The sequence below is a fragment of the Ascaphus truei genome, chromosome 4 (assembly GCF_040206685.1).
Source record: "Ascaphus truei isolate aAscTru1 chromosome 4, aAscTru1.hap1, whole genome shotgun sequence".
NCBI classification, from domain to species: domain Eukaryota; kingdom Metazoa; phylum Chordata; class Amphibia; order Anura; family Ascaphidae; genus Ascaphus; species Ascaphus truei.
The window spans coordinates 69,469,306-69,494,738 of record NC_134486.1 but is presented as its reverse complement, the minus strand read 5'-3'; positions in this window follow the sequence as shown (position 1 = coordinate 69,494,738).

The window sequence follows — 25,433 nt, the reverse complement described above, 5'->3', positions numbered from 1 at the left end:
ACTTTCGCGGACTCAACAAAATTACGGTAAAAAAACGTTATCCTCTTCCCCTAATTTCTGAACTTTTCGACCGTTTACAAGGAGCCTCTTTCTTCTCCAAACTCGATTTAAGAGGGGCCTATAATCTCATCAGTATAAGAGAAGGGGATGAATGGAAAACCGCGTTTAATATGCGATCTGGACATTATGAGTATCTAGTGATGCCCTTCGGGCTATGCAATGCTCCTGCCGTTTTCCAAGAGTTCATGAACGATATCTTCCGGGACGTGTTAGGAACATTTGTTATCGCATATTTGGATGACATTCTCATTTTCTCTAAGGATTTAGAAGAGCACATTCGCCATACCAAACTGGTACTCTCTAGGCTTCGTGCTAATCGCTTATATGCCAAGATGGAGAAATGTTTGTTCCACCAAACGTCCACAGCCTTCCTAGGCTATATTATCTCCGACCAGGATTTTTCTATGGACCCATAAAAATTGAAATCTGTTCTCGACTGGCCGCTGCCAAATTCTCTCAAGGCCGTGCAGCGCTTTCTTGGCTTTGACAATAATTACCGGAAGTTCATCCGTAATTTTTCTTCCATTGCTCTACCCATCACCGGCCTGACTAAAAAGGGTGCTGACCCTACAACTTGGTCTCCCGAAGCCATTGACGCCTTCGAGTTTCTCAAAAAGGCCTTCGTCTTTGCACCCATCCTACGGCATCCTGATTCTTCGCTTCCCTTCACGTTAGAAATTGACGCCTCTGATGTAGGAGCTGGTGCAGTACTCTCTCAGATATCCTCTCCCCAGGAGAAGCTCCATCCCTGTGGTTTTTTTTCTCGGAAATTCTCGTCAGCCGAGAGGAATTATGATGTTGGTAATCGTGAGCTATTGGCCATAAAATTGGCTCTTCAGGAATGGAGACATCTCCTCCAAGGTACCAAGGAGCCTGTGGCCATCCTCACCGATCACAAAAATTTACTGTGTATTGAAGGGGCTCGATGATTAGGATCTCGTCAGGCTCGTTGGTCTCTGTTTTTCTCCCATTTCAACTATACAATTTCTTATATTCCCGGTACCAAAAATATCAAAGCAGATGCTCTCTCTCGCCAGTTCGCCACAGAGAATGACTCCAATGAGTCCGCTGAATCTATTCTCCCTGCCAAGTGCATCATTTCTGCCAATAATTTTGATATTTTGGATTAAATCAACAAAAATCTAGATCTGTCGGCCATCCAGGCTTCAAAAGAACAGCGGATCTTATTAAACGGTCCTTTTGGTGGCATTTTTTTATTTTACCAAAGCTTGTCCGGTCTGTGCCCAGAGTAAATCCGCTCATCACAAACCTTCTGGTCTTCTCTTGCCTCTTCCCATTCTGGAGAAACATTGGAAACATATCTCTATGGACTTTATTGTTGAGCTCCCCAATTCTAAAGGAATGAATACCATTCTTGTTGTTGTAGATAGATTTTCCAAGCATTCACACTTTTGTCCCCTCAAGGGCCTTCCTAATTCTGCTACTTTGGCTGATATTTTTTCTTAAGAAATATTCAGATTACACAGTGTGCCTATTTCAATTGTTTCTGACAGAGGTTCTCAATTCATCTCTAAATTTTGGTGTGCGTTTTCTTGGGATTTCCCTTCTATTTTCTTCTGGATATCATCCGCAGACCAACGGTCAAATGGAAAGAATGAATCAGACCTTAGAGCAGTATCTCAGATGTTTCATTTCCGAATCTCAAGACAACTGGGTGGATCTTTTACCTTTGGCCGAATTTGCAATTAATTCTCTTAAAAATGAATCTACGCAGGAGTCCCCTTTCTTCGTTAATTTTGGATTCCACCCTAGCAGTCTTCCCCTCTCCTCTTCACCTTCTGGTGTTCCGGCAACGGATTCTCATGTCTCTACTCTTCAAAACTCTTGGAGGAAGATTCTGAAGACTTTACAAACTGCCGTCTCAAGACAAAAAACTAAGGCAGATCGACGACGCCAACCGGGTCCTTCCTTTAAACCCGGAGACAGAGTGTGGTTGTCTTCAAAAAATATAAGGCTCAAGACCCGTCTCTGAAATTGTCCCTGAGATTCTTGGGTTCCTTCAAGATTCTGGAGAAGATTAACCCAGTCGCCTACCGTTTGGCACTTCCTCCCACCATGAGGATTCCATCTGTTTTCCATGTGTCCCTGCTCAAACCTTTCATCCAAAGCTCCCACTTTCCGTACCGTTCACGTAAACCAAACCCTGTGACCATTCACAGACAGCAGGAATATGAGGTTCATTCCATAATCGACTCCCGTTGGTCCACAGTTCCTCGTTCATTGGAAGGGGTATGGTCCAGAAGAGCGTTCATGGATTTCTTCTCGTCACGTTTACGCCCCCAAACTCTTTTGGCAATTTCATCGAAAATTTCCCCAGAAGCCATGGCAGGATCGCCCAGAGATCGATCCTCAAGGGGGGGATACTGTGACGGTTCAGGGGATTCCTGCTTCCCAATGTGTCCCCGTCAACCCTGTTCTCCCTGCCTCTGACCTTCCTCCTCCACCTCCTCGTTCATCTCTCCCTTCCGCACCCGTTCCTCTGCTCCCTGTCCGGACGCACATCCAGCTGTCACGCACGCTCCCCGCAAGGTGCGCGCTAATCCCCAAACTCCCGATTCCTCCCGCGGCACTCATCGCTCGCGGCGCCCCTCGATTCCCTGTCCTGCCATGTTACCTCCTTCAGCTGCTTCTCCTGTCCCATCGCCGTCCTTGGCGAGCGCCCCCGCTGCACGACGCTCCTCACGCTCCCTGGCACACATTGTGCGTGCGCATCCAACCCTTACAGAAGACGCGCGCACACGCTCCACTTGTAGCTCTTCCCTGAGCCCAGGTTCTGCCCCTCATAGTGTGCAAGCCATTTCCCTGTCTGATCTACCTATCTCCTCCCTTTCTCCTTCTGACCTATCTCTGCAACCCCTCACTCTACCCTCTGCTCCTCCTCTCTCTCCCATTGGTGCTCCCTCCTTTATAATCCCTGTCTGTCCTCTAGCTCATTGCTCTGCGTAGCTTCTTGTGACCCCTGTGTGCAGTCTCTATGCTTGGCTCTCCTGTCTCTTTCAGCGCTGGTTCCTGTCCCTGATTACCTTTGGATCTCCCTGGCTTGAACTCTGCTTTGAATTGGATAACCCTGCTTTCTCCTGCCCTCCGACCCTGTATTCGGATACGTTTACGCTGCCTTCTCCTATCCTCGAACACTGGCTTATGGACTTGATTACGCTGCTCTCTATTACCGCTGAACTCTGGCACACGGACATTACTATCCAAACTCTCATACCCAGGACATTGTAAGTATCTGCTAACCTTTTCTCTACAGGCCCGGCAACGCACTACCACACTCCAGGCATGCCCTCACTGCTGTGGGTGCGTGTTATAACCTTACTCACCTCAGTACTGGGGACTGGCCAGGTCTGCGGGCATACAGGCGTTACACCCACCACCATATAGCCTAGGCTGTCTTTCTGACTGACTGAGATAAACTTAATATAGCTACATTTTCTATGGCTACAGAATTAGATATGGTCATGGACTGACACTACACTAACTGATGACACTGTCACTCGTGACACAGCCAGTGGATTGTTAAGTGTGTCCACATTGACACCACCTCCATCATCTCATTGTCAAAGCTTGAAAATGGCATCATAGTTATAATTTATGTTCTTCTTCAAACATCTTGTGGGGCCCAAACAAGTCAGTCTCAGTACACAAATTGCTTTTACGGCCAATTCCAGTGTACAACAACCAGTAACTACTGTTTCATCTATCAGTAATGTGTAGATTGGATGGACATGATCCGCTATAATTCAAAGAGGCGACGCTGAGAAAGCAGCAGAATGACTAAGCTTGACTTGTAAAAGTTCAGCCATGTGGATGGCAGGCACACCCCATGGTTAACTTGTGAAAACCTTAAAACAGCAGCTCGTCAGCAGCAGCACTGTACCCTAAGAGAACTCAGTCTCAGCACAGGGAAAGAGATAGTAAATAATATCAAAATCCAATGTAATCCTTTATGAGAAATCTGATGTCAGAATCCTATATAATTTGATCATCCAATTCATCATCAATCATCCCTTTAAATCATTCATGAATTAAATTTAACATATTTAACATAACTTGCTGGCTTTTTTTTTCTTTCAACCTTACAGTATATACTAGTACTACAGTATCTATGTAATATGTAACTAGTAGTAATTATTAAATATGTATATAATTGCTGAATGTAATTAATGGCAATTTGTATACATTACATATTCATTTGAAAAAAGGCATACACAGCCTTGTATTAGAAAAACATGATTAATCTTCCTTAAAAAATGTAAATGTAACAAACTTTTATAAACATGATTAAACTATATATTTTTAAACATTGTTATTATTTTTTCAACAAACTTTTTTTAATGGTGTATTTCCATTTTTTTTTTTACTGTAAACAAAATGTCAAAGAAAAAATGTAACAATTTAAAAAAGAGACTGTGAGGAGTGTAGGCTCAGTAACAGCAACACTGCAGAACAGCAGTGTTCAAAACATGTCAGAGAAAGAGGCCCTGTAGGAAGCCTCAGAAGAAAATACTGTAGAATGAGGATTTACTTTTTGGGGATGAATGATAGTAAGTGATTATGCAACATCCAACACCATCATTACAATTAAGTGATAGTGTACCACAACACAATCCCAAACTTTAAAAATGGCCAAGATGCAACAAGTGTCAGTAGCTAGAAAACATCCTTGTCATGATGAATGTCAAATAATTCTGTGTTCTGTACAATGACAAACCCCCACAGTGAAGGATGATGTCAAGGAGTGAGAGTAAGAAAAAGAAGGCCAGATTAATTGAATTGGAACTAAGCCACTGGCTTTCAAGGTGATGCTGGAGAAGACAAAGGATCTCCATCGCCAATTATTTGAGGAGGCACTACAGGGACAGGATCATCCACGCGCACTGAGTTTGACCACAACCACTCCAAATAATGGAAATGGCAGGGCTGGTACAGCCTCAGATGCTTGCTGATGCTCCATGTCTGCGTCTCATCAACAATCTCACCACTACTAACAACATATGCACAGTACACACATTGCACTCTCACAAAATGCAACGTGAAGGGATACAATGCACATTATGTAGCTCTGTTGTCGATGAGGTGGGTGAATGTGAGGAGGAAGGTTCCTCAAGTGAGGTGATGGGTGGAGAAGCAACAGATATCCTGGTCACAATTAGTTGACCATGGAGCCCACCTGGGCCTGGTGTGCCATCGAGGAGAATGAGTGGGTCACTGTCTCTTTCAGGGGTGGCTATTCTATCATGACCCATAGCTGGATCATCACATCTGGAGACATGTGAGGATGCAGAGGTTTGCTGACGTCACCTCTCCCAGAGGTCACAATGATTGCTCTGGATATGTTTCTACATAGAAGCCAGGCACCATGTATTCCTGCCTCTTCACACTACTGCCCCACAAAGGATGCAGTGTACCACCGCAGAGTCACATACCGAATCACACACAAAGAAGGTGGTTCATTGTGATGCCAGTGATCTAGGAGAGGAGACTGGATTACACAATTGCAAACCTTGGGGCTACCACTTTCACATCACGTCCAGGATCCTCCACCTCACCTTCTTCATGATGCTCCCCTTTAAGCTCATCAGAAGAGTCATCATCACTACCATTATCATAACCTTCACCCTGTCCAATTTGAAAGACACACCCTCTGACCCATGTGGGTTTATTGCTGTCACAACCTCCTTACTGCTAGAAGCACTCCCAATTGTTACTATACCCACTCCTCATATATAATATCAGTCAGACACAAAGAGGGAAATAATTATAATCTTTGTAGTAGCTACAGTCCAATCTATTTTATTAACATACATATTACATTTTTTAGTAAAATGTTGGCTAACCACATGAATTTCTACCAGACCTGGTAGATTTGGATCATGTGGGCTTCATACAGGAACACCCGGCCTCCGATAATACTAGAAGATTATTCAATATTATATGTGTAGCCCTGGTAAGAAAATGGGCTATACGTCTATCCTCCCACTGGTGTAAGCCCTGCTAAGAGCAGGCTGCCAGTAGTTATCATGGGTTTCCCCCACCTCAAGCCCTGCCTTGAGTGGTGAAGGTAGGGCACCTGACTCTGTGTCTAAGGCAAGAGACACAGGGGGGGGGGTCTGCTGACATCATGAGGGGCAGGGCTGCCTAAAGTTAGTCTTGCCTGTTCCTGTCAGTGACCAGCAGTTCTGTCCTGGGTTCAGAGGAGGAGGAGTTGCAGTGAATTCTGAGTAATGAGCTGGAGAGTGGAGTTATGTATTACATTTGGAGGAGCTCAGGCATGCCCTGAGTAGAGTGGATAGAACTACGGTGGACCAGTGCCCCTCACCCTGCTTAGGGGGTGAGGGAAGAGCTATCCCCACCCTGAGTGCCCGCGACATGGTGCGGGGGCAGGGAACAGTGAGAACCCACAGACCATCCTGAGGGAGTGCAGTCTGGAGAGAGAGAAGACCTGCTGTACCCTATGCTGCTGTTGTTGCTGTTGCTACTCTGCTGTGTGCTGTGAGCAATAAAGAAGCTGCTGCTGTTTTATAAGAGACTGTGTGAGACTGAAATCTCTCGCCCCAGAGAGGGGTTCTCTGGAAGGATTTCACCCTACCCTGATAGGGCTTGCCAGAGATGGAGGCGCTTACCACTAGAACCAGATGAAGGCATGTACCCCAGAAACCTGTCCCTGTTGTCCCCCATACCATCGCAGGAGACTCAGGCCCTCCTGTTGCCAGCAGGTCTGCACCACCTAGACATATGTAGCCAGACCTTAGTACACCCTAGGGGGTCCGATCTGCGACCGGGGTGGGTCTGAGGGTTACACAAGCAATTCTGGAAGCACAGCAGAGAGTCTAAACTGCCTCTGCTGAGAACAAAGGCATATCTCAGGAGAAAGAAGTAGGACATGGAAAGGGTAGGACAGGAAGTAGGACATGGAAAGTGTTAGAAAAGCAGGATCCCTTCACCTTTCCCACACCTGAGAGAGGCAGGTCCCAGTGGGGAATAGGATAGACCCAAGGTAGGTAGATATGCAGAAAATCCTGTGCCCAAAGTTGGGGTTACAGATAGAGAGCCTGATAGAAGTAAGACAAAGTATACAGTAAATCCCAGTCCAGGGATCTAGACCAGTAACAGAAGGGTCACAAGGTCCAGTAATTAGAGTGACCAAGGTTGGCGTTACAGATAGGATTCTTCCCCACCAACTAGTTAGCTGCCCCTTCTCCTTTGCTTGTCTGTGTTTTACTGACACAGCATGTCTTGTTGCCCTGTTCAACAAGTGGAGTCAATTTTGAAATGACACATTTTTGTTTTAAAAAGTGACCAAAATTAAGCAAAAATAATAAAAAAAAATATCAGAATTTTTTTTAAATCCAAAACTAAAACTAAAAGTTTTTGCAAAACCAAAAAACAGCATTGTTTAAAAACAATAATACCAGTTATAGTGCCCACCCTTAGTTTCCATAATCAGCTGCGGTTACAAATCTATAGCCAGAAGTTTCAAAATATGATTGTAAGTTATCTTTATGATTATGTCAACCAATAACGCTCGCCGAAAACTTGTTTCCTTATCTCCTTTTGTCTCTGCTTCAATCATACTCCTTCTCAATATATGCTTGCAACCTATGATCAGGTTTCTGTCAATTATATTAACTCTTGGCATGAACTACTTGTTTCCTTATTGAATCTCTTTTTTTGTCTCTTCTTCTTTCATACTCCAGCCAAAGGGGTTAAAATAGAGAAAAAAAACTGTTTGTTACGATGATACCAATGCCACCTATTAAAAATGCATCTAAAATCCACATTTTTGCATCAAAGTTGGATTTAATATATAGACCCCCAAAATACTGTACAATATATGGAACAGTGGCAGTTAAATGATTCAGAGATGACATGAAAAAATATTACCTTGAATGAAAGCACCCATAGATTGTATTTAGCCATGAGATTTGGGTATCCTTAGAGGAAAAACATCTCTCTGGTAGTTTTTAATGCTAGGAAATTGAGGAAAAAACTGAAAAAAAAAGATAGCAGATCCTATGAAGAAGATGTTGGTAGAGATCATAATTAAGCATCAGGGAAAAAAATGTCTATTGCAGTTTTACAGAAAAGAAATATCCAAATCTGCAGAATAGGCCTTAATGAGCAGTTGAGGTTACAGTGTATACAGTAATTAACCATTCAGTGGTTAATATAGGGGGAAATTCACCAAGTGCTGATGTGGGGTTGCAAACCCTGATCCATCGTAAACTGCCATTCAAGTCAATGACAGTATAACAGAATATAACAGTATAAAAGAATATGGGGTGTGATGCACCCCATCGGTGCATAGTGATTCCTGGCAATAGTGCATGGCCTTTTAATAATGCAGAAGTGCCCCATGTCATTTTCTAGGAAACGGCAATGATAACAAAAGTGTAACATATGGACTGCACCGTGGCATTTCCCAGTGAGGTAACTAACTCATACTGTAACTGCAGCTTCTTTAAAACTTGCATCGACTTTAAACATCATTAAACAATTAGATGTGAAGCATTTTTTTAAATTAAATATCAAAGGGCTGTGTTAGAAGTACAAAATGTAACTAAAACTGAAGCTGCAAATTGTGTTTGCCTCCTGGATATTAACAAGTTGTGATCTAAACTGGTATTGAGTATAGCAATGCACTTCTGATCATCTATAAAGTGTTTAGTTTAGAAAATAGTGTAGCTGTTCAATGAATGTGGTTGGGGGAGAGAGCCTCAATATCATAATATTATAACATGATTGTCCTTATATATATATATTTACTTATGTAGCACTAACAGTCGTTAGCCTTTTCAACTTGAGTTGAGACAAATTAAAATAATATCGATATTATACTGTATACAGTACACATGTACTATTTGAATACAGTATGATATTTTTAATTATAACATTCCCAAATCATTGCTTAGTCATATTTGTTTAGAACATCATATATATACAGGGGGGAAAAAGCATTTTTTCACCTATTATTGCCTAACATTTATAAATCAAAGTGGGTGATTTATCAAAGTTTCTCAGCTGCAAAACTGTGATAAAACTGATGCAGTAATCCAGCATCAGATTTATGAAAACAGAAAATCCCATTGGTTTCAATGGGAATTTTCCTTGTTATAGCTGGTATAGGAGAGTTTGCTAAATAAACCCCAATATTTCTCCAATAAATGCTTTCTAATATGACATGTGGAACTACTGTTTTCCTACTATAACTACTGTATTGATCCCAAATTGGGTTATACGGTATGAAACAATATGCGTATATTTTTAATATAATTGCCATAGTTAGTAGCCGCTATGCTACAGTACTTACTAGACATCATATCTTTGTAGCTTATAGAGTATTTACACAATTTCCATTAGTTCAAAAAGACCAGGGAGGATCACAGACACATTTTCTAGCCAAAGGGCAAACATTGTTGACAGAAAGCTATAATCACCAGTGTCTGAAAAAGCCTTCTCATCTTTTATTAACATGTTCAAACGAGATGTTACATTTCTTGTTACCGAACAGCAGGAGGGGTTGGAAAGTGTCATTTTATGGTTTAATTAAGGATCTAAGACTCAGATTTACTAAGCTCTGTTAGCCTATTTAACATGACGTTAACCAAAGCTAACACCCGTTAATCATAATGCAGTGCTCACTAAAACAAATAACGTGATATTAACCATGTTTTGCTCCATTAAGGAGCATGGCGTTATATTTAACGCCTGTTATTCTAAGAGAGAAAGAGATAGTGAGGCGGGGGGGAGAGATGAGTGGAGAGAGAGAGAAATCTCATTGACTTTTTTATGTCCAATTACATTAACCCAGGGGTGTGCAAACTGGGGAGGGGGGCGCAAGTTTTTTCTGTGGGGGGCACGGTGGTTGCAGAGGCCCAGCGCTCTTCCTCAAGGCATTTAAATTAAATCCCAGGGGACCCCGCGAGGCCTATGCAACTCAACTTACCGAGATTCAGAGGCTTGGTGTGACGCGTCGCCATGGCAACACGGCATGAAATGATGCCGTCCGGTCATGTGACGCCGCGTCATTTGACGCCGGCAAAAAAGATAAGGGGTCGCGAGCACAGGGGGGAGCAGGCAGGGGGGCGAATTTCCAAAAGTTTGTGCACCCCTGCATCAACCTATACTTCACGTGGTGAGGCACTGGTGAACACACCTGAGATACCATATCCTGAAAAAACAATATGCAATTTTAATTTGGATATATTCAGATACTATTTATTTATTTATAAAATGTTTTACCAGGAAGTAATACATTGAGAGTTACCTCTCGTTTTCAAGTATGTCTTGGGCATAGGGTTAAGATGACAAATAATACAGTTACAAATACATAGTTACATAAGTGAACAGGGTATACATTACATACATTATAAGACATTGCATGCACAGTTAAAGATAATAAATATTATAGGCATATGTAACAGTTACAGACCAGATTAAAATGTGAGACAGCTTTAGTTTTGAAAGTACTTAGACAAGTGGTGGCTGTGAGAGTCTCCGGTAGATTGTTCCAGTTTTGGGGTGCACGGTAAGAGAAGGAGGAGCGGCCAGATTCTTTGCTGAACCTTGGAACCATGAACAGTCTTTTGGAGTCAGATTTCAGATGATAAGTGCTGCATGTGGTAGGGGTGAGGTGCTTGTTCAGGTAGACGGGTAGCCTGAAAGTATTTGAAGGCAAGACAGAAAAGATTAACTTTGCGCCTAGACTCAAGTGATGACCAATCTAGTTCTTTGAGCATTTTGCAGTGGTATGTGTTGTACTTACATTGGATAACAAAACGGCATATTGAAATGTAGCGGGTATCAAGTTTGCCAAGATGGTTTTGGGATGCCGAGCCGTACACTATGTCCCCATAGACTATAATTGGCATTAGCATCTGCTGTGCTATACGCTTTTTGACCAGTAGACTTAGGGAGGATTTGTTCCTATAAAAAACACCTAGTTTGACATAGGTTTTGGGTGTCAGGGTATCAATGTGCATCCCAAATATTAAATGGGAATCAAACCATACTAGTGACAGGGACTATTAGCGTTGGTTCTGATCTGGAGCACGGTCATTTTAAGCATTAAAAATGTAGCCTAGGTCCCAAATATCATTGTTACAGTCTTGTCAGTGTTTAAAAACAGTTTGTTTGGGGAAATCCAATTTTCAAGTCTCAAAATGTCAGATTGAAGTATGTGTTCAAAGTCGGAGAGGCTATGGCTGTGTGCATATAAGATTGTATGATCTGCATACATGTGTATTGAAGCTCCCTTACAAGCTGTAGGAAGATCATTGATGAACACTGAGAAGAGTAGGGGCCCCATTTCCTGAATGACATAAATAACGTTACCTGTATGTCATATGAAGATAACACTGCGTTATCCTGATATAACATATAATTAACCCTAATGTGCTCATTTATTGACTTTATTTTGCATATCATTACCTTAGTTAATCAGGCTTTAACTCAGGGAAAATAGCAGGTTCTTCCTTTTGGTAATATCATGTTATTTGCCCTGATTTACAAAGCTTAGCAAATCTATAGTGTGTAGGTTTAAGTGAAGATTTTCCAAGCATAACACAAGCTATGGCCAGTAGGCACAGTAAGGAGGAGGGGTAGTGAAAAAGTACTTGGTGTGAGATCTGAACGGACTGTGTGTGGCAGCTGTTTGCAGCAAATACTATTCTAGCTCATGGCTATTCTCACCGGCCTTTTTGGAAGATTACCTCCAAATAACAGATCACAAAACAGCTACTTTGACAAAGCCTGTAATTTTGTCCCAAAAGGAAATTCTTCATTCATCAAAAGTACAGAAGTCTAAATTAGTTACTAAAGTAACGCTTTGCTGGCAGTTTTAACTAAACATTACTTCAACCTTGGGACCAGTTTCCTGTAGGTTGTTTTGTAGTTTGCCCTTATATTGTTTTGTAAAAATAACTTATAAAATAGTCACCTAAATGAACTCATTGTTCTACTTTTCATTTATTGTAAAAATACAATAGTTAAAAGAGGGCGGCAAATAACAAAATTGCTAATAATTGTTGCACTTGCAAAGCAGCTGGAAAATAAATATAATACCCCATATGTGAACTGAACCCTTGTACAACTCTATATGCAGTTTTTCCTGTTCTGTAACTAACATTTTCATCCCTTGAATACTGTATGTTTCATAGACTAGTACAGAGACCCTTGTAATAAAGCAGTGGCATTCATTTTTTTTCTCGCTAAATCTTCATAAACGTCCTTAACAATATGGAAATTCCATGAACATTCCACTAATTCCCACACCGCTTCATTTGAAAATGATTCTCAAGTCAGTTTTCTTTATTAATCCCTTTCTTATCCCAGGCCACAAAAATATCACAAATAAATATGTGTGTTTTTGTAAGGCTTCAAACGTTGTTCGATATGCAGTTACTGTAAGATGCTTCCTTATGTCAAGGAAGGCTCTAAAATCCATTACAGACATAGAGAGGCGGCATCTCAGCATATTGAATAGGAACTTTTCCAACTAACTGCAGGGTAGAATATTTATTGAGATAACACATAGTTGCTTCAAATATAAAATACACGAATTGTAAAATTAATAACAGTATAAGTGCAATATTATTTGAATATTACATTTTTGCCTGCCCTTTTGATCACTTGGCTGTAACTTCAAATGATAAAAAGGAAAAAATGATCACATTGTGAGTATTGGTATTAAAAATAAAATAAAACCTTGCAGCAACCACAGATTAACATACTCTTCTATAGTTGTATATCTATATATTTTGTTTTTTCTTTGGTTATTATGGAGGCATTCTTGATTTCCTATATAAAAATATATATTTTAATATTATCCCAAAATATACACTAGGATGTGCATGTCATCTTCAGGTATATACTTGGAAAGTGCATTACACCTAAACCTCCATATGCTGGGTGTGTAATAACTAGTAATTCCCTAGAATTTCTGATGATTCTTACATAATTTAAGATTAAAGTACACTTTACATTCACTGCTACACAGAATAACAATATTGTACCACTATATACTGTATATTTTTTTAGCTCACCTGCCACAGACTGAGAGACGCCCACTAACCCCCACATCCCTGTGTGCAACTGTTACCCATGTAACGTGCAATCATTATACCCTACCCCCTATTATTCATGTACTGTGTAATCATTGTACCCCAACCCCTATTATTCATGTACTGTGTAATCATTGTACCCCAACCCCTATTATTCATGTACTGTGTAATCATTGTACCCCAACCCTTATTATTCACGCTTTGGCAATACTGACATGTTCTTTCGTCATGCCAATAAAGCTTATTTGATTTGAGTTCACATGAGAAGGTGGGCAATGTGATGAATAAAGAATCCATGAACATTTGTGAAGATTGATCTTATTGCAAAGTATCTTGCTTTATATACACTCACCAAAGGTAAGGTTTAGTCTGCCAATACTTGGTATTTCACATTGTAAGGTGAAAGCGATGTCAATACATAACTTCCAGCTGCAGTGTAAAAAAAAATGATTCCAAGCAACATCTTGTAACAAATATTGTGTGTATCAAGTATTACAAATATTGTTTACGTCTAAGACTTAGAGTGGCAAACAATATTTACACTTTAAATAATATATTGGGAGAGCACCTGAACTGTCATGCAAGCCAAACAAATTAGTTGTATACAGGTAGGGAGTCTCCTGTATCACTTAATTACATCCCTCTGTGATAGCATGTTAATTGATAGGCCCTTTAAATTACTACTCTTATGCCAAGATTGAGTCCTTTAACAAAAAGATATATAGCCTGGGTCCTCCCTGGTCCCCTGTTTGTCCCCTTATCTTTCCATAGGCAGCGGAGGCTGGGGAGAGTGCGGGTGGGGGATGCGCAGTAGAAAGCGCAAGCGGCGGCCATTAGGAGTATAGCATAGCAGGGGAAGTACAAGTCCCAGCAGCCTCATGGGCTAAGACCACATGTTGCCAAGCAACCAATAGGGCTGAGGGATGCATGGCAGTTAGAATTCTGACAGTTGGAGCCAGGACAGAGAAAGTGAAGGTTGGGTCTGGGTGTCAGTGGCATCCAGATTAGGCCAAATTAACCCTTTAGGTCCAAGATAGGCCCCACTCACCTAATCAGATTGTGGCTTCTACAGAGAAACCCTTAGCTAGGGACATTTCCCCTGTAGCTGTATACAGTTAGTGTATAGTGCCATTTTAAGATGCCGCACAGTGATTTGCGGACTTGTTCTGGGGCAGGACCACCACTGCACAATAATAGGCTATCAAAGGTGAGACCCTCCTACCGGAGTTCACCCCACGCAGAGGCGAAGGCTTCGCTGACATCGTTTTATCAGTGGATCCCTTTTGCTTTTCAGCCATACCCAGGTACTGGAGCACCTGGGCAGGTACCTCACAACGTGCACCAACTATAACAGTTACTGTGGGCAGCACTATCTTACACATTGGGTGGGTTGGCTCTTGTGGACACCAGGGAGGTTGGGTGCCCAGGGGCCCCTCAGTACATTGGGGAAATCCCATCAAGGCTGGACACTACGGTTGGAGGGCATGGTGGGGCTACGGCTGTGCGAGGCCTAGATTGTATGTGAGTTAATGATATATCTAGTTGTACCTGTGTTCAGTAAACTGTTATTAAATACAAGTGTGTGATCTTATTGCATTGCGTCCTGTGAAGGGGTTATCTGGCGCTGTCAGGATCCCTAACAGATGGAGGCGCTGTCACCAGATGGATCAGGTACACCCCAGGCTACCAGCAGCGTCCGGAAGATCAATTATCTCTGAGATTAATTCACTCACTGCAAATCTATCCCATTACATTGACCAATCTTTACAGAAATACGTCAAGCTATTAACGTCATACTGTATTGGCCCGAATATAGAACGGCCCAGCACATAATAAGACCCTAAAGTTTTGAAGGTGTTCTACGTAAAAAATTAAAGGTGTTAGGCTGCACATATAATATGAGTACAGTTTTCGGAAGGAAATTTTTAGGAAAAAACATAGCACTACATACCGAACACCACTCAGGTCATAAAGACCTTTGAGGGAATGGAATAGCAAGAAATGGACTTGTAACAGAGAATTAACCCTGTCTCAATGAGGCTTTACTAGAAAGTCTCAGTGGTTTGAGTAATCCATCAGGGAGCTGGTTAATTGCTGCTAGACCACCTGGCTAATCAGACAAGTGTACAGTAAAAGCCTCCTGGTGGTAAGGGGGGGAGGGTTGGAGAGGGTGTTAAGGGTAAGTGGGGGGGAAGGAGTTGGTGAGTGTGCGGGGTGGTTTTCTTTTAAATTTTGTCAAGAAAAATAAAAAAAAATAAAACATTTCCACACAGTTGTTTAATGTGTTTATTATAATGTACATTATATGAGGGGGTGAAGTGGTGTTGTGTAGGGATAAAAGGAAACATTTGTAAGTAATCTACATCACCTGTACATAAAGTTTAATACTGTACATGTTTATAAAAAAAACATGAAAGACATCAATTGTACATTTAAACTAATGTCGATAATCAAACTAAACACTTTAAAACCATACAGACCCTCATACACAAGGGGGTTATTCTGATAACATTGAAGATTCAGACCAATAATAGTTAGAATACTTTTACAAAAGGATTGCAGTGAGTGTAGGAGTAGTGGGGTAGGTGTTGGAAGGGGGCTAAAGGCAAGAAAGAGAGGCAGGCTTCTAACATGGCTTCAGTACTTAAATTTAATATGTGAAATAAATAAGATATTATACAACACAGCCAAACATTTTTGTAATAAACAAGTTGTAAAATATATGACTTTTGGATTGTATGCATATTGATATGCATATATTTTGTAAATACAAGTACTGTATATACACTGTACAAAACTGTAATACAGTACTGTCAGTCAATCAATGCTAAATATATCACCAACTTACTACTAGTATAATGAATGCTCCCGCCCCTGGCTGCACTTGCCTTATTGAAACACTGTGCTCCAAGATTTAAGTCATGCTGACTTTGGAACATTATGTACAAAGGAAAACAACAAATTAAAAAAAAAATACCTGCCTTAACCATACTGTACTAATGTGCAAGTAATGTACTTGTTCTAAATATGTACAATAGAATTGCAGTGCACATGGTGTATGCTTAGTATATGTGCACATGGAACACATTTGTGTTCCACTTGAGATGTAATGTGCAGTTGCACGAGTCACATGCACATGTAAGTTACATTACATAACTGAGTGACCTTCATACAACTCTACAATATAGCTCTTGTAATCACCTAGTGTGCATATCTGGTATTGCAGTATAGTTATCTGAGAATACTGGGAAGGATGACAGAACTCAGGAAGGAAAATGATAGCAAAACAGGGTTTAATAATGGCAGATACAAAGAATCCTGGGTAAACAGGATAGCAAGCAAGGTCAAATAAACAGAACTATGAAACAGAGACAGGGACTGGTAAACAGGAATATGGAAACAGGAACATGGAAACAGGAACATGGAAACAGGAACAGGACTAGGGCATGGACAAGGACAGGTAACGGTACATAGGCTGGTGAAAAAACAAAGGGTTGAAACACCAGGAAGGAGCAACTTCCTGGACTTTAAGTAAGGGACTGAGGAGGAGCGGGCGAGTCCTAGGCAGCAATGCCTCTGGGAGATGTAGTCTTTTGGCTTCCCCGGTGGACAACTGTGGTAATACATCCTTAATGCATATTCAAGAAACAGGTCTACTATTTTGCCAGACACCGATGAACCTGTCTGACAAAGGATGATTGGACATAATGCACTTAGCTATACTGTGCCAGCAGACACATAAAATACAACCACTTTGTGCATTTTCAGACATTGCAGAAGGAAAGACCAATCCGGTTACTGAAAATATTGGGATTATCTGGAAATCGAATTAGTATGAATCCATATCTAAATCAAAGGTCATCTATATGGTTTAACCCAATTATTAAACTTGGACGTTCCAAAATATTATGTTCTACTGTATGTGGTCTAAACTTAATATTAATTGTTTAAAGACATTCTTAAGGTTGCAATCATTTTTTTTTCGGAATTATGAAAAGTATTTGGACTACTGGATTCATAAATGGAAAATATTATAAAGTTAAATATGCTATTGACACCCCTTCTATATTAAATTGGAACAATCCCGCAACACAAAATACTTATTTATCTAATACAGTATGTATCTATCTCTAGATATGCTATCTCTTATTTCGAATTAGTTTTTTACGGTTTACCAAAGATTATAATGTGCAAACCTAAATGTAAATGGGGAAAAGACTTGAATGTTTCATTTTATAAAATTGGTTGTGTTTAAATCAATTGGCCATCTCCAGCCTGTGTTATGAATCAATGTTAGAAAATGATTAATGGAATCTTTTAAACATCATATAAATTATAAATTATATAAATCAGGTACAGTATGTCAACTTCTGGAACTGCAATCAATCAACTGGTACACTTCTATATAGATTATGGTATTGGGCTAAAGTTAAAACAGAACATGTTAAAAATCCAAGAAGTATTTGGTAATTTAGGTGACCAAACTGATACCCCTGAGGAAGTGATGCAAGTCACAAGATGTGTAGGGTTAGAGGTCACAATTCTAGCGCACCAGCTCCATACCAGAGGCACACACGCAAATGTGCCAGTAACGTGAAATAGAGAAATGGGAATCGACTTACCTGATGGGTGCAATGCTTTACCATCACCATCTGGTTCGAGGGATCTACATCTGCAGCAGTCATCTCCCTGCCAATGCTGAGCATCATAAAGTACTATTAGTACTCAATACCTGTTTTTGTCCTGCTTCTTGTAAGAGGGACTGCAATTTTTCCACTTGAAGACCCTTTGCGCTATGGCATCTTATTATCGATTTTTATTGTTCATTTGATTAGAATAAATTGTTATTATATATATTATATATTTTGTATTCTTAATATAGCATTGTCTGTTAGTCTCTTTATCATGTGTTAGTCAGCGTGATTTGTAAGTCCTACAGTGTGTTTGTCTTCTTCCATGTTTTTTCCCCATCGGTTGTTTGATTATCATTTGTCGTTCTCCATTTTTTGTCTATTTATCACATATATATTACAATATCAGACTATGTTGTTCCTGTTATTTCCCCCTAATATGTCCTGATGTCCATCTTTTGCCATCTGGAGTTTTCCATCATCCCGGACACGCTGGTCAGGACATTTTCATAGGGTTTGACTTTTTACATATTTGCTGAGTTTCTAACTGGTTTGGATTTAAGCTCTGGATTTATCCTTCTATTTTTCGGAGGTGCCGGATAGTCACTTGCTTCCCTCATTTGTTTATTTAGAGCAATAATTATAGCTCAGAAACGTTTGTTACAGAAATTACAATCTAAATCTTTCCCCAATATTGATCAGTGGGTTAATTTAATGGTTGAATGAACTGCTTTACATAAACTCTCATTAAAAAAAAGTAACAAAATATGTTTATGTTACACTAAAAACTGAAATTGTTACAATGGCTAATGACTAAGGCTGCGCTTATAGTGCCAGCGACAGCGATGCGACGTCACCCAAAAACAAATGTATTGCCGCCATGGAGCGACGGGAGCAACGGCAGCGACGTGAAATAATGGAACCTGTCAAATTAGATTTTTAAGAGGCTGTCGCCACATGTGACAGCCTCTGAACCAATCAATGACCTGGTCGCCCGCGACATCCCCGCAAAGCGAATTACAACTTTTGCTAGCGGCGACGGCAACGCATGACGTCACCCGTCGTGCGTCACGCCGTCGCGCACATTATAAGCCTAAGCTAAACCAATAACATAAGGAAACACTAGAAATACATTTTTACTATCTTTCTCTTGTCTTTTTGGATACTGTAGAACAGGGGAGTAGAAGAGCCCACAAACTCTAATAGTGTAAAACCTTTTAATGAGAAGCAATAGCAAGGTAACAAATAATGCAATTACCAGATGGATGATTAAAATCAGCATGTAGAGGGATGAGGAATTGGGGTTGCCCCAGCAGGACCTGTGGCGTTCGGTGTCAGTCTGGTCTCCTAGGAACAACGTCCTGCTCCACGCAGTTCATTGCCTGGGCAATGTCAGTTCCACCGGCATCCTTGTGCCTGCGTGATGTCGGAGTGACATCACTTCTAGGTTCCCCTGCTCGTGCATTCGGAGGATGCGCAGTGGCTGTAACAGCGAACAGCCAGCATAGAGCCATCAAGAGGACGAGAGGAAGCTCTGAGTGCTGGAAAACACGATCAGAGGCAGAGACAGCTATTCGACTATCAGCCGGTGGAATACTGTACATACAAAACTACCCCCAAATACACACAATACTGCCCCCAATTATATACAACATTACCCCCAAAATACATATAACACTACCCCCAATACATAAAACACTACCTCCCCAAATACATTGGACACTACTTCCCCAAAATACATATAACACCCCCCCTCCCCCAAATACAAACAACACTACCCATCCCCCAAATTCACACAACATTCCCTCCCCAATTACATACAATACATACTTATCCTGGGGATGGTCTTTGGTTTTCTGGTACCCCGGGTCTCCCCAGATGCTAAAGGCCTCCTGCCAGACCTGTCCCTCTCTCCCACACCAGGCCCCAGCTACCCTCAGCTGCTGCGGGCCTCTCATTCACACCAGGGACCCAGCAGCAAGACGCAGAAGTTGGGCCGACTTCTCTCCGTGTCCCCCACAGCGCCGGGCCCGGTACACTTCTCCCAGTTATCCCCCCCTGTTGACGGCCCTTAATACCAAAGGATATAAATTGTTCAGCACTCCAAATCTACTGACAGAAGAGAGTATCAGCAATTGATAGACACTGGTTAGTTACTGTGTGACGAAACAGCATCTTTTGTTATCAGGTTATAAAGAGGCTAAAAGCAATAGGAATGTGTATGGGAACCATCACCAATAAATTATTTATTGCATACACATTCGAAATGTGTACTAAAACATTACATTTCTTATGTTATTTTGTCATTTTCTGTTACACCCATTGGAACACAACTTAATGAGGCATGTCAAGCAGAAGCAGTTAGAACGTTTTTACCGAGGCTACGAAGGATTCTCTTGCCATGAAATGCAAAGTGAATGACAAGTACTTCAGTTATTCAAGCTCCCTTCTCTGGGATTCAACCCCAGAATATCAATTAATGGCTGCCAATGTAAAGGAAGTAACACAAGAGCAAATATAGTTAAAGGGCATAGAAAGCTGATTTCCGCAAAAAATCATCAGAAGCTAAATGAAAGCATGACTAAGCAAACGTGAGCACATTTTCTTCGCACTACAGTCTCTACAACTCAATCTGATTGATGCTTCTACAAGTATAAGATCACATGTTTATAGGCATTTATAATTAACAATGATATATCCGCAGACCTGTACAATTATTTCCTGAACTTTCTCTACATATAAGGCCGATAATCAATTTGTACATCAAATGATTCTAAACAATTAAAGCAGAAATACTTGAAAAATCCAATACAGTATGTTTTTTTTGACATAAACCAGTTCTGTAGTATTAGATAATACTGTGTGCATTTTTTAAAACTCCTAATGCAATTTTTTCTCTTTTTTTAATGTACCGATCTTCCTTTGGTTTCTACAGCAAACATTTATTTTTTTATTATAAACATGTTTTTATTATTAACATTTTTCAATATATATTTTTTGTGACATGTCTGTGTCTCTCTAACCATTTCCAGTATAACCTTGTATATGGTTTTAATTTTTATTTCCTTTTCCACTCTAGCGCATCCCGCATTATATGTGCTTTCTAGTCTTTGTCGATTAATTGTGATGCGCCAATTTTATGTACTATTTGTATTAAAGCTCAAACACCGTTTGTATTGTTGTTAGTGGTACTGACTCCTCCCCGCTCCTCCTACGACTGGCCGGAGGACCCGAGTCACGGTCCAATCAGGAAGTAGCGGGGGGTATTTCAATGCCACTAATTTAGTTGGCTAATTATGCCTGATGAAGAAACCACTCCTGGTTTTGAAACACGTTGGATAAAGATACCGCTACTTGAAGATCTATAATCTAAAGACATACTGCTCCTCTTTGACACTGCCGGGACCCGAGATCGGGTAAACCTGAGACGCGCGGCCCACGACTTCCAGAGTCGCAGCGTGGTAACGTCACTGACGGCCGGACGGTGTAACAATGAGAGATCTATCCGCAGAGCTCCTGATTCTGTACACCTTCCTATGAAAGGACTCTCTTGCGGTTTATCAGCAGTATATCTGCACTCCTTGGGACTTTCAATCAACAGTTAGTATACTGTTATATCTTTGGAAACCTACCTTGGGCTTTATCGTGATGACCCCTGACCCACTCCACCTGTGGGTTCACCAGATGACACCATGCTGGAGAGACCTGGTCCTGCTGTCTGGTGCTTGGGTAACGATATCCCTTGAAATGCTGGCATAAATCTTTTCTGATGTACGCAGATTACCTAAGGTGCATTGTGTTGATCAAATAATATTTTATTTAATGCACTATGAGCGTTGTGTGCTGTTTTTTGTGTTTTTTTTTCTGCATTTAGAAAGCCATGTCCACTTCCAATTTTGAAACAGGCTCTCAAACACACGTTTTTGAGCTCTTCCCTTTATCAACAAAGTATCACAAACAGATCTGTTGCTGTGTTCCAAACAGCTGACTGTCTATTACTCTTAATGCTGTAACATTAATGTGTTACACTTAGTAACATAATATTACATATCTGCTGCAGCATTTCACAAACTGCAGCACAAAGTTAGAAGACAGATATTTTGTTAGGCATACAATCAGGATTTTTGCAGATTTAAAAATAACACTAGCACTAAACAATTGCCAGCTCAGTAAAAATGTAGAATTATATATTGTGACATGCTTTACATATAAAAATGAGATTTACAAAATGAAATAAAATATAATTTTATCTCACATCAATATATACATCAGATTACTCCCTCTCTAGCTCTCCAAACCAAAACACTAGCAAAAATAGGTAAACATATATATTTTTATATATTGACACTTATAAAGTAGCTAATTGTACAGATCTTACCCTCTGTTATGGTAAAGCAGCAGCTGGGGACAGCCAAGGCTGCTTTAATATAGTCTGTGAAGGAAAAGCATAGTGTGCTACTAAGTTATTGTGTGATCTATTTATTTACTTATAAAATGTTTTACCAGGAATTATAGGCTAAAGCTGTAAAATTACGGGCATTATTGAAATCCCTGCTCTCTGATTGATTAAAAGTCCGGGCATTATTCATTCAGTAATGCCTGGAGTTTTTGGCAGCTTGCCAAGTTTTTATTTCTAGCCAATCCCCTTTTCGTTTGTCAGAACAGCTCTGAGACAGGGCATGGAATTGGTCAGGAAGCAGGAACAGCTCTCACACAGGGCAGGGGATTGGCAGGAGGCAGCAGCCAGGCAGTGACTCCTCCCCCTCCCTCCGTGAACAGAGCTCCATGGACACAGTGAGAGGGAGAGAGTTTATTTGTAGATGCAAATTAAGTGTCGGTTTGCAGAGTTTGTTTGTAGTTGCAGTGTGTGTGTGTGTGTGTGTGTGTTTGTCAGCAGCAGTGTTTGTGAGTGTAGCTGCAGAGTTTGTGTGTAGCAACAGCTTGTGTGTCTGTGTGTACAGTAGCACCAGCAGCGTTTGTTGTAGCAGCAGCTTGTGTGTGTGTGTGTGTGTGTGTGTGTAGCTGCAGTGTGTGTGGTGTTGTTGTGTTCAATGTGTGTGTAGCAGTAGCAGAGTTTGGGTGTAGCTACAGAGTTTGTGTAGCAGCAGTTTGTGTGTGTGTGGAGCTGTTGTGTTGTGTGTGGAGCTGCTGTGTTTGTACACAGAGGGGGCGGCAGTGTGTGGATATAGATAGCTGCAGTGTAAGTGTATATGTCATGGAACAGGAATACCCCTGTCTGCATTTCTGTCTCACCCCCCCCTTGTCCTTGCAGCCCTGCTTGTCAGCATGCTTAGTGGCAGCTGTATGTATTTGGTTCTACATGCAACTCCAATGCTTGTGTGATAATACAGAGCCATTTCCCCCTTTCCAGCAGTCTGCTGCATTAAGATGCTACATTTTGCTACATGTTGCAGCTTCTCCAGGCACTCCTGTGAGTTGCCATGGCAGCCCCAGCCTTTCTCCCAAATGGGTTAGTCTGCTGTCTCCCCCTCTGTTCTGCCCACAGATGGTCTGTCCCCAGACTATCTGACACCCAGCATACACTGCTTCATCCTTTCCACCATTTGCCAGGACTCGTGAGTACCTCTCTGTAAAACCCTGTAATGGTGCTGAAGGAGAATCTTTTCACCTCCCTTGATCACTGAGCACACACAGAGACACCTACACCTCTACACAAGAGACTGTACCTTATCCTGTTTTCCCTCAATAAAACCAAGAAAAGAAACAGATCTTGTCGTGCTTAGGAAAGAGGGCGAGTTGGCACTATCTGAGCTAAGACATAACCACGTGATCCTCTAGCTTCCAGAATAGTGAAAAGATAATCGTGTGCCTTACAGACACTTACAGGAGCTGCTACTCCAGACTCCATTACACAGAGCAGCCTCTGCAACTGCACACAGTCTGCAGCTTTCACAGACTACCTGTAGCTCAAACTGCACAGCAGTTGCAACAAACAGTGCTCCTCTCACAATTACTAACTGCCTTTTTCTCTGTCTGAGTCCACCCGCTGCCCAGCCCCACAGTGAGGAGCCAACGGACACCTGTAAGTACAGCTACCCCAACGCTGCACGCTGCAGGACACCGCTCGGCATCATCTGAGACAGACGCCCATCGCTGACAAGGTAAAAGACCGCACGCCACACGCACTGGCAAAGGCCTACACACACCTACAGCATGGCAGAACTCAGAGCCTCACCAGACATCACGCAGGAAAGCGATCTCTCAGACACAGAGACCGCTGCGCATCTGCAACAGGCGCAGGCAGGCGCAAGGCCCAAACGGACAGTCACACTGACACAAAAGGGCCGCGAAAAATATGAGAGCGACATTGAAGCGCACCGCGCTAAATTAGAGTTCGCCTGGGAAACAACCGCATTGGACTTACGCAATGTCGTTAGTATTGGCGATAATGCACAACAGCTCGCGCAGGCAATTATTCAAATAAAGTCTGATCACTCGTGCTATCAAGGGCTGTCAGAAACATACATCACCTACTTGACCAGAACCAACACCGGCGAAAGCCTGCAAGAAAGAGACTTACAAAATAACATTGATCTTGCACGTGACAGCCGCGTGCGGGCCGCCATCACAGACGCTCAAAGCGTGAGAAAAGACCTTTTGCTGGAAACTGCATCGCAGCGCTCAAGCACATCCAGACACTCATCAAGGTCAGCAAGATCAGTGCAATCTCACGCGTCTAGCGCAAGCGCGAGCGCTACCAAGGCGCGAGCCACAGCAGAGGCCGCACGTGCCAGGGCCGAATATGGTCGGAGAGAGGCAGCCGTAAGGGCAGAAAAGGCGCGCATAGAAGAGGAGGAGCAGGCCGCCTCCGCTGCCAATGCCGCCGCCGCTGCTACTGCCGCCGCTGCCAATGCCGCCGCCGCTGCTACTGCCGCCGCTGCCAATGCCGCCGCCGCCGCTGCTACCACCGCCGCTGCCAATGCCGCCGCCGCTGCTACCACCGCTGCTGCCAATGCCGCCGCGGCTACCACCGCCGCTGCCAATGCGCGTAGAAAGGCCGAATTAGACGCGGATCTAGAGGCTCTAAGCAAAGAAGAGGACGCCGCTGCCGCCATAGCCCAAGCCGAAGTCCTAGAAGCAGCTGCGAGACAGGACGGCGGGGAGCTACCGTACAGACGGACAGCTTCAGAGGATCCAGCCCAACGCACTGAAGACTACGTAAGGAGCCTCTTCAGTGTAAACACCAGCGCACCATCTCAACACGGAGGGAGCGACACCACAGACAACGAAGACTCGCTAGGACCACGAGGAGAAGACGCTGCTCCGTCAATGGCACACGCTGCCTGGGATAGCCACAGCCGCAACAGTGATCCACACGCCAGGGCGCACACGGATGCACCACCACAGGCTCGTAATCCAGGTACACCCACGCGGGAGAAAACAGCCCCTCACACTGGCCAGCAGCCATCACGCGTCCACGCCAAGGAAGAGGCGACCGCACAGACCGTCCCAGCAACTACCTCGGAACGGGGCAAACGCGCCGATGTCTCAGGTCTGACAGACATAGCCAAGTACATGATCCGGCGCGACTTGGTGCACGCAGGACTCATCAGCTTCGACGACCGCCCTGAGAACTACCGGACGTGGAAGTTCACGTTCAAAGATGCAATCGACAGCTTGGACTTCTCAGCAAGGG